Source organism: Sus scrofa, chromosome 10 (genome assembly GCF_054392235.1).
Source record: "Sus scrofa isolate SSC_HxYL_T2T_F1_AM1 chromosome 10, Sscrofa_HxYL_maternal_Yorkshire_Landrace_v2.0, whole genome shotgun sequence".
In the NCBI taxonomy this organism is placed as follows: Eukaryota; Metazoa; Chordata; class Mammalia; order Artiodactyla; family Suidae; genus Sus; species Sus scrofa.
Genome location: NC_139392.1, coordinates 79,708,018 through 79,720,426, shown reverse-complemented (window position 1 = coordinate 79,720,426; position 12,409 = coordinate 79,708,018). Strand labels below are relative to the sequence as shown.

General features: G+C 37.6%; 2 protein-coding genes across 13 annotated transcripts in view; one reads left to right on the top strand and one right to left on the bottom strand.

Annotated features, from left to right (window-relative positions):
* Positions 1-12,409, bottom strand: part of DNAJC1 (DnaJ heat shock protein family (Hsp40) member C1) — a 198,526-nt gene that overhangs the window by 17,646 nt on the left and 168,471 nt on the right. The window lies entirely within an intron of this gene.
* LOC146399550 (uncharacterized) overlaps positions 1-12,409 on the top strand; it is a 49,059-nt gene that overhangs the window by 27,236 nt on the left and 9,414 nt on the right. For 9 of the 11 annotated variants that reach the window (XM_084980412.1, XM_084980414.1, XM_084980417.1 and 6 more), the window contains 2 exons: positions 7,542-7,593; positions 7,772-7,920. The gene's annotated coding sequence lies outside the window, so the exon portion shown is untranslated. Of the gene's footprint in view, positions 1-7,541; positions 7,594-7,760; positions 10,062-12,409 lie in introns of those variants that run through there. The other 2 variants (XM_084980421.1, XM_084980423.1) reach the window with 2 other exon arrangements.

Here is a 12,409-nt window from a genome sequence, read left to right as displayed (position 1 = left end):
GAGCTGTGGTGTAGGTTGCAGACGCGGCTCGGATCCCGCGTTGCTGTGGCTCTGGCGTAGGCCGGTGGCTACAGCTCCGATTGGACCCCTAGCCTGGGAACCTCCATATGCCGCGGGAGCGGCCCAAGAAATGGCAAAAAGACAAAAAGACAAAAAACAAAAAAACTCAAAAAACTAAAATAGGTTTCATATCTTCCAGAGAAAACACTGATGAAAATAACATAAAATTAACAAAATGAAATTTATATTCTATAGGGTACAGTTAGGATCAGTGGAGAGTTACATAGTGGCACATTTCTACTCAAAAGAACTTTACAATTTTCTGAGCTATATAAAGTATATACTAATATTCCTGGCATCCTCTAATAACTCAGAAAATAAATGTTGACTACTAGTGATAATCTCAAGTCATGTTTTTCAAATTCTGGCCAATTTGATGACATTTTAAGTATTCTAATAATACAAATTATATAACTGTGAAGCTCATTGCAGTTGGCCCTTGAACACAGGTTTGAGCTATGCAGATCCAATTATATGTGGATTTTTCTCAGTAAATATGTACTGAAGTACCACACAGTCCACAGCTGGCTGAGTGTGTGGATGTCAAGCTGTGGCTGTGGAGGGCTGACTGGACAGTTCTGTGTGGATTTTGACTGGGGGATCAGGGCTCCTGACTCTAGCACTGTTCAAGGATCAACTCTGTTTCCATTCATTTGTATTTAATTTTGGCCACCTTTCTACTGAATCTAGCCCTCAGTATAACCAGGAACTGTTGTAGCTTTCAAGTAAAAAGGGCCCTCTGTTACCTGAACATTAAATAAACCGCCTGAAAAGTGTTTCCAACTGGTAGGAAGCAGTGCTGTTCATTCTTATTATTTCTCCAATGTCTTTAAACTTTTCTCTGGATTCTCTGGATAAAAAAATACAAGAAATAATAATAGTGTTCATCTTAATCATTAACAAAGGGGGCTGTCGATTCACGTCCTGATTATCTCTAAGTAATGGAGATGACCATTTACTGGGAGAAAATACTAATGCCAGCAGACTACAGTGTAATTTTGTGGGTATATTTAGTCCATCAGCAAGATACTGTAACACCTCAACAAATATTCACCCACTTTTCTCTTTTTAAAATGGGTTCCTCCAATTTGTAGCAGTTTTAAATTGCATTAACACTTACTAGCATCTGTCCAAGGATCACCAGTCTACTGACTTGCTGCATCTCTAAGCTGTACATAAGAGAGAGACAAGCAAGTAATTCAGGGTAATAAAATAACCCCCCACTAGAAAGTAGGATGCTGTCACCAGACCATAGATTATACCATGAGAAGCCAGTTTCTTCATGAATAAAACATCCATAGTATTAAAAGTAAATGTCACTGCAACGAGTAAACTAGATCTGGACTTTAAAGTGGATCCTATCCTGTTGGTAAGATAGAGGGTTCTGATGAGCGAGTACAGATTACAAACTCAGCAGATTAGTGATCCAGAACACTAAATAAGATCCAGAAAAGAACATTTTAAGAGTGGCAAGTGGCAGATGTATACAGAGAAGTTTTCACGTAATCTGCAGCTATGCTTTGCTTGAATGCATAACTGAGGAAGATGAACAAATGTTTAGTTAGAGCTTGACAAGGCTTAGCCTAGCACTGCGCTGAGAACAGTGGTGTGTGTAGAAGATAGTCTTATCCACCTCAAGGAGCTTCCACAGCGTGGTTATTTCCTTGCATACTTGTTCAACAGATTTTGAATTAATTAAGACCATGCTTATAAGAAAGAAAATCATTGTTTATTGCTTTAAAGGTCTTTTACTTCTAAAGCAATATTGGCCACAGTAAGGAAAGAGCAATCCAAAAGAGGCTTGTGTGTCAGCAGTTGGGGAATTTGGCCTCCCTTCTCAAGAAGGCCGATTCTGTACTCCTTTACCTGAGCTATTAATAGCCAGTCACCAACTAGGTGAATGGAGGAGAGATCCAAGCCCTGTGTACTTTGACGTCCCCAGTGTGTGTCAGAGAGATCTGAGGGTGATCCCTGATACCTGACGGACATGTAAGCAGGCTGGGTGGAGAGTGTGTTCCTCTCTCTCCAGTAGTCTGTTTGCCCTCCTTAGGCTGTGTCCTCTGTGGAAGAAGACAGCCGACCAGAGACAAGAAGGACACTCTCTGGACAAGGGTGTACAAATAGCTGTAATTCAAGTTAGTCCTCAAGACCCTTTGGCAGGGGAATACAGACAGGCAAAAATTTTAACAGAGGGCTCTAGAAATCCTCTAGAAAAGCTGTCTGTGTTGAAGGGATGGTCTGGCAAGTGTTTCAATAGAGGTTGAACACTACTCTCCTCTTAGGCCTACACATCAGTGGCCAGTACCATAGTGTTTCGATTACTGTAGCTTTATAACGTATTTTGAAAACAGGACATATGATGCCTCCAAGCTTTGTCCTCTCTCAAGATTGTTTTGGTTATTTGGGATTTGTTGTGGTTCCATACAAATATTAGGATTGTTTTTTTAATTCTATAAATCAATAAAGCTTTTGTAATAAAAAATTTAAAAGAATGAAGTAGGTTATATATATTGATATGGAAAGATATTAAAGGTAAATTTTTTTTCTTTAAATTTTTAAAAGTTTTTAAAATCAAGGTAATATATGTAAATAACTTACAAAAAAAAGCAGTTTACAACAAGGGCTTCTGATGAAAATCCATGTACCCTACACCCAGAGGTACTCATTTCTGTTCACAGTTTTTTTTTAATTAAATTTTTTTTTCTGGGCATTGTTTTAACTATTTAAATTTTGAAGTATAATTAATTTGCAATGTTGCGTTAGTTTCAGGTGTATGGCAAAGTGATTATTTTATATATATATTCTTTTATTCTTTTTCATTGCCATTATAGGTTATTACAATATATTGAATATAGTTCCCTATATTATATAGTAGGTCCTTGTTGTTTATATATACAGGTGTATATATGTTAATCCTATACTCCTAATTAATTCCTCCTCCCCTTTCCCCTTTGGTAACCATAAGTTTATTTTCTATGTCTGTGAGGTGAGTCTATTTGTTTTATAAATATTCATATCATTTTTTAAGATTTCACATATGTGATATTATATATTAGCCTTTTATTTAACTTACTACAGTAATCTCTAGGTCCATCAATGTTGCTGCAAATGGCATTCTTTCTTTTTTATGGCTAAGTAGTATTCCATTGTGTGTGTGTTTATGTATATATATGCTACATCTTCTTTATATCATTCATCTGTTGATGGACACTTAGGTTGCTTCCATGTCTTGGCTATTGTAAATAGTGCTGCTGTGAACACTGCAGTGCATGTATCATTTCCAGTTAGAGTGTTTTCAGGATGTATGTTTAGGAATGGGATTGCAGGATCATATGGTAACTCTATTTTTAGTTTTTAAAGGAATCTCCATACTCTTCTCCATAGTGGCTGAACCAATTTACATTCCTACCAACAGTGGAGGAGGGTACCCTCTTCTCCACACCCTCTCCAGCATTTATTATTTGTAGACTTTTAAAAGATGGCCATTCTGACTAATGTGAGGTGATACCTCATTGTGGTTTTGATTTGTATTTCTCTAAGAATTAGCAGTAGAGCATCTTTTCATGTGCCTGTTGACCATCTGTATGTTCACAGTTCCTCTGGTGGTTCCAAGTATACATGACAAACTAACATGCTTTTGGTGTTTTATAGTCTGAATTCAGCCTCTTTTCCCCACTTTGCTCCCTCACTGCTTGCTTTGTGTCTCCACTCAGAGGGTACTTCTTAGAGAGGACTTTCCCCAGAACCCCATTTTAAACTGCAACTCCCTTCAGTCTCTAACCTCTTAATCTGCTTTATTTTCCTCATGGTGCTTGTCACCATCTACATTTTTACTTTTACTCCATACTTTCGGGGTCTTTCCATTGTGCTTCCCTGCCTGTCTTTGCATGGTTGCAGCTTAGTTGCAGGCAAACTGGTATTCTGGCTCAGTGGAAGGGAAAAGTGGGCAAGGGCTCCTAGAAACACACATGCTTTGATTATGTTCCTTTGAGAAGAATTAGTAACTTGGCCAGAGTAGAGCTTGGAGGGCTTGGAAGTACAGTGTTCCTGGGCAAATCCGTGCCTGATGTCTCTATTACCAGAGAAAGGGAAAACATATTTTGATGGACAACGTGCCATAGTCTTCCGTGATTTGTTGATTTTAAAAATTGAAAAGTCATCTGTAAAGTATATAAGGTGTTTAAAATATGAAAAGCTGTGATGTAAGATCTTACATAACTGTGATCTGGTAAACATGACTGGCTGTAGAGACAAGTACTGTACTGTGATCACACTTCTTATGTTACTTAAAGGAGAATAGTCTCAGAATCAAATTCTTTTGCTCTTCCTATTAATTCCCCTTTTTAGTACACAGGCAGACTCAAGTTTTTACAAATTGAAGCTTTGTGCCAACTGTGCCAACAAAGTCTATTGGTGCAATTTTTCCAACAGCATCTTCTTGCTTCATGCCTCTGTGTCATGTTTTAGTAATTCTCACACTATTTCAAACCTTTTCATCATCATTGTATTTGTTATGGTGATCTGTGATCAGTGATCTTTGATGTTACTCTGACTTGCTAAAGGCAATAAATTATTTTTAAAATTAAGGTATGTACATCTTTTTGGGTCATAATGCTATTTCATACTTAAAAGATTACAGTATGGTATAAACATAACTTTTACATGCACTGGGAAACCAAAAAATTCGTGTGACTCACTTTATTGTGACATTTGCTTTATCTTGATCTGGAACTGAATCTTGCAATATCTCTGAGGTATGGCTGAACTTAAATTTGGACTATGCCTTTTTTGTTTTCTGATGTTTCTAGTTGCTTTTTGTTCCCCTATATAAGCTTTTGCTGTTGCTCCCACACAGTCCTTGTTCTCCTACTCCAACGTGAACTTCCTGCATGCTTTGGCTGCTCTATCCCTGTTGTATCTTAGGATTTCTCGTTTGCTGGAGTGCAATTTCAGGAAATTGTCTAAGAAAGAGTAAGAATCCTTGCCCCATGTATTTACCATCACAGCTGGTCCGTTCTAGATTCAGAACCATTTCCCCTTGAACTGTGAAGGCACTTTCTCTTGTCTCCCAGGATGCAGCGTTGCTAAGCAATCTGCTCTCACTCTGATGGGCCTTACTTTGGAGGTGTCTTCTCTCTAGAAGCTTTATAGATCTTCTGCATGTAGTCACAGTGTTCATGAATCTTCCCAGGATCTTTTCTATGTATTCTACTTGACTTTGGAAGGTTCTTACAAATTGGTCTCAAATGTTCCTTCATCTTGGAAAACTTCAGTGTGTAATTATTGAGTAATGCTTCCCCTCCCCCCGTTTTCTTTCTAGGGCTGCACCTGCAGCATATGGAAGTCCTTGGATAGGGGTTGAATTGGAGTTGTAATCGCCTGCCTATACCTCAGCCACAGCAACACCAGATCTGAGCCACAGCTTGCGGCAATGCTGAAGCCTTAACCCACTGAGTGAGGTCAGGGATTGAAATCGTGTCCTCATGGATATTATTAATTGGGTTCTTAACCAGCTGAGGTACAACAGGAAATCCCTCAGGAGATTTTTCTGATAACTTTCAACCATTTTACTTCATTTATTTGTATACTTATTTTTGTTCTGATTTTTTTCAATAGTATCCTTTCCTATGACTGCAATATAACATTCCTTTGGAATTGTTAGCTAATACATTCAAATAAGATAAGATTTAAAGAAAATGCAAAGTATCTGCAGAAGGTAAGACTGACTATCCTAAAATGCTAAAGCATTAACACTAATTCTATTCAAAATAAGACCAAAAAGGAGGCAAGTTACAAAAATCAGTGCCATAGCACTTCTCACTTACTTGATGAACAATGATGAAAAACAAAAAAACATTCTGTGGCTAGAAGACTAGAAGGAAGTGTTTCCTCTCATCCTACCAGCGGCATATTGTTATAGCCTCTCTGGGGGCCAATTTTAAAGTCAGCAAAGGGTCCAAAAACAGCCTTATTTTTGAACCAAGGCAGCTCTACTTCTAGGCAACCAAGCAGCTCTTACTTCTAGGCATTCAAGCTAAGGAAACATACAAATAGAAGAAAAAGACACTCCAGTAAAATAGCAAAAAAGGAAGCAATTTAAGTGACCATCAGTTGTGTGCACCTTTATTATATCTAGACAACATGGAGTATTACGCAGGTGTTTGGAAAAAGGATGTGGATCTTTATTGTTGTGGAAAGAAGCCCATGTTTCACAGCAGAGTGACAAGGGCAGGTTACAGAGTAATACTGCTAAAATGGAGTCATGTGTCCATACAAGATGACTAAAGTCTGGAATGATATATAACAAAATGCTTGTAGAAGTCATTTTTCATCATGGTTTATTAGAAAAAATTTTTTCTTCAGTTTATTTTTAAAAGTTTCTCTTTTTTTCCCATGAAAATAGTTTTACCAAAAAAAGGGCTAATGGGAGTTCCCATCGTGGCTCAGTGGTTAACAAATCCGACTAGGAACCATGAGGTTGTAGGTTTGATCCCGGGCCTTGCTCAGTGGGTTGAGGATCTGGCGTTGCCGTGAGCTGTGGCGTGGGTCACAGACGCGGCTCGGATCTGGCATTGCTGGGGCTCTGGCGTAGGCCGGCGGCTACAGCTCGGATTAGACCCCTAGCCTGGGAACCTCCACATGCCGCATGAGCAGCCCTAGAAAAGGCAAAAAGACAGACAAAACAAAACAAAAAGGCTAATGGTAAAAGTCTCTAAAGTGTTTTTCATACAGTATTAAGTAGTGATAAGATGAGGAATCAAAATAACTAGTGTTATTCCATTAACAGTTGAATCACCAGGAATAAGTCTTAGTAGCAGTTTACTCAACTGTAAAATGGGTATAAGTGATGGTCGACTAGCTACCTCACAATGCTGTTGAGAAGATCAAGCAAAATATATTTAAATATTTTTAAAAATGTAAAATACTACAAAAATGAATGCTGGTGTAACTAATATCTCTCAAAGCAGTTAAAAATGTTGATTTGATATCATAACTTTTTTTTTTTTTTTTTTAAAAGGGCCACATGTGTGGAGTATGGAAGCTCCCAAGCTAGGGGTCGAATTGGAACTATAGCTGCTGGCCTACACCACATGCGGGATCCAGGCTGCATCTGCAACCTACATCACAGCTCAAGGCAATGCAGGATCCTTAATCCACTGAGTGAGGCCAGGGATCCAACCTTGGCTACCCCTGACACAATGGGAACTCCTCATAACTGATTTTTGAGATGTTATTCTCATGCAGTAATTGTACTGTTTACAATCCTGTCCTACGTGTAACTTTGGTAAATGTTGACAGAGAAATAGTGACATAGAATGCAAATCTAAAAGTGCAGATCTCTTCTCTGGCCCAGAAATTATGTAGCAAAAACTCTAACCAGACCAATGGATAGATTAGGCAATTAATTATGTAGTTTTCGCTGATGGACACTAAAAGTTCCTTCCACCTCAAAACAATACTCTGCCTTCTCTTTGCTTCAGACAGACAATCAAGTTGCCTGAAATTCTTACAGCAGTCATTCATATATTTGTGGTAAGTCCTTGAAGGCTCCTATTAAATTACAAGTGTGGTGTGGGGGGGCAGAGAGGGGGGGAGAGAGAGATCGGGCAACACATTATTATCCTCTATTAATTATTAGATCAGTGACTCATCTACCAAGAAGAGTAGGATAAAGAGCCCATTCCTTTCTAAAATTTAAGTGTCTTTGAAGGTGGTGGGATTGAGAAGATGAGGCAGGGAGAAGAGCATGAGATCAGGCTCATCGAGGGAGCTGCTATGGCAGGAAGGCCCATGCAGAGGGTGGTGTCTGTCAAGACGGAAAACTAAAGGACAATCTCTGTTACCTTTACAACCTGCGTTGTAAGTTTCTTTTTCTTTTTTTCTTTTTACAACCTGTGTAGGACTAGTCTGACTCTAAAAGTATTAGCAATAATGTATTTATGAAAATATATATGTTATTTTGTTCAATTCTACTCTGGGTAAATATAAGGAATGTTACTAGCTTTGTTAAAAAAAATTAGGCACAAGTATATTTTAACTGAGATATACCTAAACTGTAACATCTACTTTATTATAAATGAAATATTTTGTTTTTCATTTATTTTTTGGCCATGCTCAAGGCACGTGGAAGTTCCTGAGCCAGTGACAATGCCAGGTCCTTATCTGCTAGGCCATTCAGGGAACTCTCAGATAAAATATTTTAAATGTTAATATATGCCTTTCAGCATTACATACTCTGTGTATTTAGGTCACTGATAAAAAGTTTTTTTTTTTTTTTTTTTTTTTTTATAGCTGCACATGCAGCATATGGGAAATTCCTGGGCTAAGGGTCAGACTGGATGGCCTAGGCTACAGCCACAGCAACACCAGATCTGAGCCACATCTGCAACCCATGCTTGCAGCAATGCCAGATCCCTAACCCACTGAGTGAGGCCAGGGATTGAACCTACAACCTCACAGACCCTTGTCAAGTTCTTAACCTGCTGAGCCACAACAGGAACTCCAAAAGTTAGGTGTTTTGGAAACAACTGCCATAATAACATAGAAATCCCCACAACAGGTATCCCCCCATCTCCTCTCTAGTTGTGGCTAAAAAGAGTAAAATGGGAATTTTATTAATATTCTTCCTCCTCCTTTTCACCTGCATATGGGATGTTCACCTAACTCCACACCTCTCACTGTGGCCCTAAGCTAATTATAAAAGTCCGTTCAAATCTATCTACCTATCTTTTGTTTTGCTGCCTCCTACCTGGGACTTTTTCAAGCAAGTAGAAAATCTCCAATCAGTCTATTATCACAACCAGAATGCAAGAGATTAGTGACCAGGAGAGAAGCAGAATCAGCTTACATCCTTTCAGGAAAGGGAATGATATTACTTCACAAGCAAGAAATCCGAGGTACCCTTACCTTAATTTAGAAAACTTGCAGTTAGTAATCACATTAAAGTTGGTCTTACATGCCAGAGAGTTTGTTTCCTGTTGTTTTTACAATTTCAGTGTTCTTTGTGTTAACAAAATTATTTGGTGAAAGGCATATATAATTAACATTTAAAATATTTCACCTTTAATAAAGTAGGTCTTACAGAGTTAAAATAGGCCCTGCATTGATTTTTTTACAAAGTTAATAACATGGCTTGTACTTATCCAGAGTAGAATTTAGAAATTTAACTTGTTAATTAACACCCTGAAACCTCCTTTTTTTTTTTTTTTTTTGCCATTTCTTGGGCTGCTCCGGTGGCATATGGAGGTTCCCAGGCTAGGGGTCGAATCGGAGCTGCAGCTGCCAGCCTACACCATAGCTCACGGCAACGCTGGATCGTTAACCCACTGAGCAAACCCACTGCGGGAGGGACCAAACCCGCAACCTCATGGATCCTAGTCAGATTCTCAGATTCGTTAACCACTGCGCCATGATGGGAACTCCTGAAACCTCCTTTCTTAACTGAGGAATAAAATGTGTTTCTCACTGTAATCTATCAACCTAAATAACGGATGTATAGATTCCACCATGGACACTCTCTCACCCTGCCCCGCAAAAGGTCAATTATTTCTTGAAGGAAAGAGAACTAAGCCTGAAGCTACACATTTAGCAAGGAAAATGGGTTAAAGAACAGATGTCCAGAGCTGAGAAGAATTGGTACAGGTGATCTGGTCACTACACAGAGGTTCTGAACCTGCTTTCTCTTTTTCATAGTCAAATACTTAATGAAAACAACTCTGATTAATACCAGACACCAAAAAGAAGTAGAAGTGATCTTCTCAACTGTCGTTAACTTTCACTAAACATTCTACTAAGTGAACTGTATTAGCCACACCCATTTCAGCTGCTTCAGTTTAACTGCGTGTTCACTAAAATGAATTTTGAGTTTTCAGACACCTGTTCTCTTTTAGAGAGAGGAGTTTATAGCTTGTGTGCCTGTATGTGTAGTTACTAAAATGAGGAGAATAGTCCAGCCATGGAGATGATGCTCACAGAATGAAAATACCGTGGGACTCTATACATGTATATACTGATAGAGAGGAAAAGTTACAACAGCATTTTTGGTGCCCAAAAAGTTTAGGTTTACTAGTATGTGTTTCCGAGGTGCTCTTGGTATTATGAAAACAGAATGAGTACTTGGAGGAGAAAAACAAATCTCAAAAAGTCATGTTTGCTACTTCCATGATCAAAGGGAAAAAAATCTATTATAGATGTGAATTAGAGTAAGTCTAAAAGAAGATGGAAAAAAAATTATGGGATGAATTTGCAAAAGTGTGAAGAGAGGCCTTCACCGACACCAGAACTACATTGAGATGACTCTTGCAAACTACTTACTTTTCTAGACTTATGATACTAACCAGCCATCTCAAGGCTGTGTTGATCACAAGGTGTATATTAGTGTTTAAACTTTCATCTCTCTCCTCGTAAAAATATAGATGAACAATTTAGATTAAAAATTTAACAAGATTTTTATGACAACAAATTAATGTAAAATACTGCTCTATTCTATCATTTACCTGCAAGATCTCTCAGAAATGTTATTTAAAACATTAAAGGCAGTGCTGTCTTCAAAGGAGACACTAAATTAACTATTCTCTCTCATTAGCAAACTGAAATAAAGGTTTTGGAGCCCTTTTAAACCAATGCCTATTTCATAACTTTCTAAAAATTATTTTAGTAATTTTTTGTAATCATTAACAGTAGTTGTATAAAGGATCATAGTACAAAAAAATCACTAACTATCTTTAATTAGGTCAGAAATTTACTGATAAGGCATTATTAATTTTTACAAACAACCTTAAGACAAGATAATAAAATGCACATCCTAGTAACAGTCTTAGCAGAATAAATGGTATCCTTATGGCTTTTCTCCCGTCACCTAATTGGTCTCTTCATGAAACAGAAAAAAAAGTTGCAAGCTACAAGGGCTAAGTTTCCACATGATCTGACTTTAACTCTGAAGCCAAAATAATGCAAAACATAAGATAAAAATTCAAATAGAAGTCTTTTATATGTAATTTTAAAAACATTTACTATATGGTAGTAAAAACATTTTTAATTTAAAATTCTCAAAGCAGCTCCTATCAAAAAAACCACAAAAAATTGACAGTAATTTAAAAAAAAATTTTTTTTTTCCCCTTTTCTAGGGCCGCTCCTGTGGCATATGGAGGTTCCCAGGCTAGGGGTCTAACTGGAGCTGTAGCCACTGGCCTACGCCACAGCCATAGCAACACCAGATCTGAGCTGCATCTCAACCTACACCACAGCTCACAGCAACGCCAGATCCTTAATCCACTGAGCAAGGGCAGGGACTGAACCCGCAACCTCATGGTTCCTCGTCGGTTTTGTTAACCACTGAGGAACTCCAACAGTGATATATTTTGTAAGTTTGTTTCTAAGTTAAAAAGTGGAAGTTTACTATGCAAAATAACATTGTGTTTATGCAACAAGTTGGATTTTTTTGGTAGTTGTGTTTATTTTTTATTTTTTTGTCTTTTTGCCATTTCTTGGGCCGCTCCGGTGGCATATGAAGGTTCCCAGGCTAGGGGTCGAATCGGAGCTGCAGCTGCCAGCCTACGCCAGAGCCATAGCAACTTGGGATCTGAGCCGTGTCTGCAACCTACACCACAGCTCACGGCAACGCTGGATCGTTAACCCACTGAGCAAGGGCAGGGATCAAACCTGCAACCTCATGGTTCCTATCAGATTCGTTAACCACTGTGCCACAATGGGAACTCCAGTAGTTGTGTTTATTAATCATTTTGTTTTAAAATTGCTCATTATCAAAAAAGACCCAAAGATATACTAACAGAATTGAAGTGGACATGAGAAATCTGAATCTTTGCTTTCAGTAACTCCTTAAATATTTTATATCTATAGGATTTATTTTAAAGTAAATTCAGTAAATAATTTAGCAAAGAATACTTACTGTCATGAAAATAAGGATCATATTGATGGAAATAAAGCCTTCTTAATTTCAACTAAACATTTACTATTTAGTAAATGTCAGGTGCTGTGGTAAGTATTTTTATAAGGTTCTCTGCCCTAAATTACAGAAGTATTACATCTAAAACTTTCTAGGTAAACACTGTTTTTTAAATGGTGGGTATGACTAGTCATATATACATACATATGTATAATTATATATTACATATTTTTATATATAAAAGCTATATATATATATATACTTTTAAAGTATATTAAATTTAATTATAAAATTATATGCATATAAATTGCAGGTTTTTTGTTTAAACAACTCATCAAAATGGATGGTAGGTATCATCCTTGAAATAAAAACAACATTATAGGAATATTGCTCAATTAATGCAAACCACCTGTTTAAATGCCTAAAGCAATCTGTACTTCAGTT